The sequence below is a fragment of the Neofelis nebulosa genome, chromosome X (genome assembly GCF_028018385.1).
Source record: "Neofelis nebulosa isolate mNeoNeb1 chromosome X, mNeoNeb1.pri, whole genome shotgun sequence".
In the NCBI taxonomy this organism is placed as follows: Eukaryota; Metazoa; Chordata; class Mammalia; order Carnivora; family Felidae; genus Neofelis; species Neofelis nebulosa.
In genome coordinates, this window is record NC_080800.1 from 108,576,902 (window position 1) to 108,584,003 (window position 7,102).

The window sequence follows — 7,102 nt, forward strand, 5'->3', positions numbered from 1 at the left end:
ACACCTCTAAAAATGAATATAGATACGTATAAAAAGTGAACCTCAACTCTTACCTCACACCATACTCTAAAATTAATTGAAGATGGATCATACACCAAACTAAATGCTAAAGCCATAAAGCTTTTAGAAGAAAATATAAAATATCTTTATGACACTGGCAGTGGTAAATATTTCCTGGACAGATCACAAAAGAAATTGAACTTCACCAAAATTTAAAACTTCTGTTCTTCAAAAATACAATAAAAGAAATGAAAAGGCAAACCACCAACTGGGAGAAAAAATATTCACAGGGGCGCCTGGGTGGCGCAGTCGGTTAAGCGTCCGACTTCAGCCAGGTCACGATCTCGCGGTCCGTGAGTTCGAGCCCCGCGTCAGGCTCTGGGCTGATGGCTCGGAGCCTGGAGCCTGTTTCCGATTCTGTGTCTCCCTCTCTCTCTGCCCCTCCCCTGTTCATGCTCTGTCTCTCTCTGTCTCAAAAAAAAAAAAAAAAAAAAAATATATATATATATATATATATATATATATATATATATATATTTAAAAAAAAATATTCACATTATTTCTAATCTGATAAAGTTATTATATTTAGGATATACAAGAAACTCCTAAAAATCAACAACAAAAAGACAACCCAATAAAAAAAAAAGGCAAAAGATTTTAGCATATGCTTCACAGAGAGGAAGATTGCGAATTGCCCGTAGTCATATGAAATCTACTCAGCATTATTTGTCATCAGGGAAGTGTCAATTAAAACCACAATAAGAGGGCCATCTTAAGATGAAACTGTATGAGAACTGTTTGTCTCTATACAAGGCTATTATAATATCATTGATTATATTCGTTCTAATGTGCCTTTTATTCACATGACCTATTCATTACATAACTGAAAGCCTGTATCTCCCACTACCTTTCACTCATTTTCACCCATTTTTCCCCCATCCCTCTTCCCTCTGGCAACCAACAGTTTATCCTCTGTATATACAGGTCTGATTCTGGGTTTTGTTTGTTTATTCATTTGTGTTTTTTTTAGATTCCACCTATGAGTGAAATCATATGGTATATGTCTTGATTTATTTCAGTCTGATTTATTTCACTTAGCATAATACCCCCAGGTCCACCCATACTGTCACAAATGACACGATCTCACCCTCTTTTATGACTGTGTAATATTGTGTATATATACCACATCTTCCTTATCCATTTGTCTATCAGTGGATACTTAGGGTGCTTCCGTATCTTGGCTATTATAAATAATGCTGCAATAAACACAGGAATGTAGATAACTTTTCAAATTCGTGTGTTCATTTTCTCTGGGTAAATGCCCTTTGTACACTGTTGGTGGGAACATAAATTTGTACAACCACTGTGAAAAACAGTATGGAGGTTCCTCAAAAAGTTAAAAATAGAAAAATACCATGTGATCCAATGATTTCAAAAATAGTTTTAAAAAACCAATGAGATACTCACCAGATGACTAAGATAAAAAAAATACCAACAACACCAATTTTCGACAAGAAAATAAAGAAACAGGCACCTTCATATATTGCTGGTGGGCATGTAAAATTTTACAAACAATTTCAAAAAACATCTGAAAACTTAAAAAAATTAAACCTGTATCTACTCTAACCCAGCAACTAGCCTCTTAGGTATTTGTCAAAGAGAACCAAAAACATATGGCCACAAAATGACTTGTTCAAAAATGTTTATAGCAGCATTATTCAACATAGCTCCAAATCAGAAACAACCCAAATTCTATCAATAGAAGAATAGGTAAACCAACTGTGGTATATTCATACCATGGACTGTTACTCAGTAATAAGAAATAACAAACAACTAATACATGCAACAACATGGATAAATCTCAAACATGTTATGTCAAGTACAAGAAGCTAGATGCAAAAAAATGCGTACTGTATGCTTTTATGAAGTTTAAGAACTGGCAAAGCTAATCTGGGGAAATGGAAAACAGAACAGTGGTTGCCAACTGAAGTAGAGTCTGACTAGAAGGGAATGCAAGAGATTCTGGGGAGATTGTAGAAGTATTCCATACCTTTATTGGGCTTGTGGTTACATAGGTGTACACGTCTGTCATAATTCATCAGTTTCATGCTTAAGATATGTGTATTTCACTATATGTAAATTCCACTGATTTTCAAAAAAGACAAAGAAAAGAAAACTTAAGTCTCATAGAGGCAGAGGCAAATGGATTCCCCAAAGTTTTGTGTCAAGTTCATGTATGTGCCTTAAGACCTAGACCTCACTGTGTCAACAAATACCTTTATTCTAGGCAACTGATACTCTAACAACAAAAATGAACAATTCCATACTCTTAGCACTTCAGTCCAATCAGTCCACTCCCACTTCAGTCCAATCCCAGATGTATGAAAAGCCAATCCACTGTGTCTTCCAGCTTCCCTTCTCTCTTCAGGTGCAGAACTCTGATGTGTTTCAAACTCCTAAGAGAATGGGAGTTCTTCACAGAATGCCTCACCTTTGCTCTCCACCTTACCCAAGCCATATCCCCCAAAGCAAGAATTATAAAGGCATTTCTACCACCTTATTGGGTTTATGATATTCGATGCAAAAGCCAAATAGTGAGCTGTCAGCCTTTTGCTGGAGAAGTAAAACAGTAAGACAGGCACAAGATATTATACCCCTGTGTTTATCCTGTCTTGTAATGTAACTAAAGGCTACCCCTATCCTTTACCTACTTTGCTCAAGTGGCCAAGGATTTAGGTGTTCAAAATCGCTACTGTCCAAGCATCCTCTAATATTGCTGTAGTCCCAGGCATTGCAGAGGCCCTAAAGGACTACAGTTGCAGCTCTCCACAAATACCTCTAATCTTAGATTATGCCAACTCAACAGGATAATTGATGGTATACTCTCAGAACTACCTTATACTTCATAAAGTACTACTCTCAGTTACCACTTCCACGACATCCTCTCATCTTAAGAACTTGATGAGGAAATCTGCTTCTCAATAATAACAGTAGTTACCATTTACTGAATATTTTAATCAGGCACGGCTGTGCTTTGTTTTATTTTACCCCTAAAGCAATCCTATGAGATAAGTATGACTATTATCATATCCATTTTCCAGATGAAGAAACCGAGATGCACAGAAGTGACACAATTAGTAAGTGGCAGATGTGGGGATTTAATTCAGGATCCGCCTGACAACAGACCTCTCAGTCAAATACTAAGCTATGCTGCTTTCTTGCTAAATCTTTATCAGGCCCATAGCTCGGTTTTGTTTACCAAGGGATTTTGAGCCATGAATGCAGCTTCTGACATTTTATAGTAAGCTTATCCCCACATGATGACAGGAGAAAAGGGGGAATATGATCACAGTTATAAAATTGTTTCAAGAAAATAAAGAAGGGAGAGATCACTAGCAGAATCTAGTTATCACAATATTTACCTGGACAGTCTCTGTAATCATTGCAGTGCAGGCAAGGGAAACAATAAGTCATTGCCCAGGGATCCTGTCCTTTGAGTATTCAAAAGAGAAGAACTTCTTGGCAATTGAATTTATAGACATTAAGTGCTTTCATTGCAATGCTTGTTTTCTTTTTGAAGCCATTAACTACATTTGGAAATATTTGGGGGCCTCAAGGCAAATTGTTCAGCCTTGATGGGAATCTGGCATGACTTGCAAAGTGTTATAGAAGGAAGGTCCAGAATATGAGGCTTGATCTTTTCCTAAGCACCACAATGGGGTGCCTTGGGGTCCAGTCCTTAAAAGCTTCTACCCTCACACAAAACAGTGGAGTCATCATTTGTCAAAACAGTGAAAGACTTCTTTCAGTTCATGCCACAAGTATGAAGAATTTTTCTAGTTTTCCTGAATACTTTTCCATATTTCTTGCAACAATAGAAGATTATTCAAATTAACCTCATCCATTCAGGTATTTAACATCAATATACCCGCATTCAGAAATAAAAGGAGCTTTTCTATCTCAAGAGCTTCTTATTAACTGTTCTTATCTGGTCAAATTTCACTAGGCAGACCACAGGAAGTTGTAGATCCTAGCGCTTCCCGGATATTGGACTTTCTCCCACATCTCTGCCTGGGAACTGCCAGCTGAGTTATTGCTGTCGGAGAATTATGCAGTGTGTCTGGGCTTTGAGGTTATCTGATCAGCACAGGCATTGGTGAGTAAAGTTTACTTCCCCCCAGCCGGAGAATTATAAACTCAGAGTCTCAGGCCTGGCATAAACTAAAAGGCCATTTTGTCCAACTTGTAGTCAATGCCTGTGTCACTTGAGCATCATATTCAGGCTCCTGCAATAATAGAAGAATAAAAATAAATTTACTGAGTGCTTAATGTATACTAAGGATAATGCTTTATGCATTTCATTTAATATTTGTAACATCACTCTAACATAAAAATTATTTTACAGATGACAAAAATAAAGTTCCGAGGAGTTAGATGGTTTGGCGAAGGTTACATAGAAGTGACAGGGCCGAGATTCAAAACCATGTCTGTCTGCAGAGCCCATTGCCTTAAACACCACATTGTCCCTCATAATTGAATTACATGAGATAATTCCCAGCTCTAATATTCCCTCATGATGCTCCTGAGAGTTGACTCATACTTGTCAAAATATCCGTATCAGTGTTAGATTCAGAGAATTCAGTTACCATGCCTGTACCTTCTCATTTTTCTTCTTCCTCTACCAAGAAAAACAACAAACCTACTTTGATTTTCAATATTAGTCCCTCTGTCCATGGTGAGAAAAAAACATATTGGTTAGCATAAAAATGAAACTGGTCATCAAATCATGACTTTTTAAGACAAAAGAAAAGCTTAATTTGAAGACAATATGGGAAATGGGAAATTTGGGAACAAAGATAAACCGGCCATAAGCCATTATTAAGTAATCCCCCAAAGTATCATTGAGTTCAAATTTAAATAGACTCAAGATCTCCTGGTCAAAATGAATCTCTCAGTTTTTCACTTGGTTCTATAAAACAGAATGGTAAGACGTGTTTGTCTGACTTGTTCAAAGTTATTTGTATTCAGAGCTCTTTTCCCCTTCTACCTGCTGGTTTGTGACCTCTTCCAAAGCAGGGACCATGTCTTTAATTTACATCTGTTTTCATTCTGAAGTACCTATACATTTATCCTTCCAACATTTATTGAGCACTCTTTGTGTCCTTGACACTGTATTGAGCACTGGATACACTTGAAAAAATGTATTCTCCGTCTCAGTTTATTGAAGAAACTGAACTCTAAACCAACAGCTGCAATTTAATATACAGAATGCTCTAATAGAAGTATATGCAGAGTACGGTACGAACACATCAGGTAGCACAGTGTCACACACATTACAGATGCTCAATATCCATTTGTTAAATTCAATCTACCTCAAGAGGAGTTTAGCTCAGTAAAAGGGGACCATGACCTATGAGGTAGATCACGGCCACAGTAAGCATCGAAAACCAAGTGCCCTCAGTGCAAGTTCCCCCATGCCTCCCACTTCCCCAAATTAAGACCAGCACACAGACTAAGGATATTAAAATGGAAGAACCGATTCCTTAATTTTAGGTGTTTTTACCCCAACACTTTACTCTGCAAGTGTAATCTTAGGGAATATACTATTATTGTGTGGCCCAGAAATAAGTTGAGTGGGTTGAAACTGAAGATAGTACTAGAAGAGATGAAACAAACTGGTGAAAATCTTAGGGGTAGAGATGGTGGGGGTAGGAGATGGATGGGTAAAAAGTGACAAGCTAAAAGGGATATGGGGGTATGAGCCTCTGAAAATAAGGAATAGACAGTTGTATAATGTTGGTTGGTAGAGAGCAGTAAGTAAATAAATTGGTGTTTCCAGCAGAGGTAAACAGTAAACAAGACTTGGTAATCAGTAAGAAGTTGATGAAAACCAATTATCTAAGTAGATTACTGGTTGTTTTGGGATAGTTATTAGGAAAACTGTTTGGGTGGAATACTACTGCAGGAGAAAAGAGGGGGACATGCATGAGACTCCCCCATTACCTGTCTCTTCTACCCTCTGTAACCCCTCTATGGTCACATTTCTTTATTTCCTTGCGCTCATCTTTCTTTTTGATCCCTAATTTTCATCAAACAAGTATTTATTTATCCCTATTGTAGATAAAACAGTATGCCAGGTAAGGACATAAATGACATGTGGTTCCTGCTCTCAAAGAGCTTACAGTCTCGAGAAGGAGATGAATAGTACAATATGTACTCAATTCACAATTTATTGAAGAAAGTGGTTAGTGTTATAACAGAGGAGGAAAAAACAGAACTACTGTGAGAGAACACTAGAGGAAAATATTAATTCTGACTTAGGAGAAAGACTTCTTGGAAGAGATTAAGAAATAAATGGCTAGAATTTTAAACTGATAAGAACAGATACTACACTTGATCTTAGCCAAAAGGCCGAGAAGCGATAAATGGCTAGAATTTTAATGGAGAGAATATGGGTGGGTAGCCATTCTGGTCAGAGGGATGGGAGCAAAGTCATAGAAAATAGAAAGTGGCATGTCTGGAGAATGGTGTGTATATCAAACCTAGGGAAGCCAACTCATCCTAGTTTGCCTGTGATTTCCCAGGTTTGGGCACTGGAACTCCTGCATCCCAGGAAAACTCTCAGTCCCAGACAAATAGGGACTGTTGGTCACTCTAAATATGTGTGGGACATTGGGTACCTACATCAAAGAGAGCAAATAAATAAAAGAGAAACCAAGGATCGGTGAATACAACAAACAGAAAACTAGGTAGTACAGATAATAAAGGATAATGAAAGGTACTGAATGTCAGGCTAAGAAGTTATGACTTGACTTTGGAGGCAGTAGAGAATGAAAGGGTTTTTGGATAAGGGAGTGATACAATCAAAACATAAGATTATTCTGGGAAAAAAATGTCCAGTGAAGATGAAAAGGGTAAAATATTTTTTTTTAGTTTTTATTTAAATTCCAGTTAGGTAATGTACAGTGTAATATTAGTTTCAGGTGTACAATTTAGTGATTCAACACTTCCATTTATCACCAGGTGCTCATCACAAGTGCCCTCCTCGATCCCCATCACCTATTTCACCCATTCCTGTACTCACCTCCCCTCTGGTAACCAT

At 37.5% G+C, this 7,102-nt stretch overlaps 1 long non-coding RNA gene and 1 pseudogene across 1 annotated transcript; both read right to left on the bottom strand.

The window, feature by feature from the left end:
• Positions 1-2,029: 2,029 nt before the first annotated feature.
• On the bottom strand, positions 2,030-4,282 carry LOC131502782 (uncharacterized). Its single transcript, XR_009257185.1, has 2 exons — positions 2,918-4,282; positions 2,030-2,884 (listed from the first exon to the last, which is right to left on the bottom strand). It is a non-coding gene; the product is annotated as an uncharacterized LOC131502782 (long non-coding RNA).
• A 2,042-nt stretch (positions 4,283-6,324) lies between these two features.
• Positions 6,325-6,423, bottom strand: LOC131503350 (U2 spliceosomal RNA; annotated as a pseudogene).
• Between the last annotated feature and the right edge of the window lie 679 nt (positions 6,424-7,102).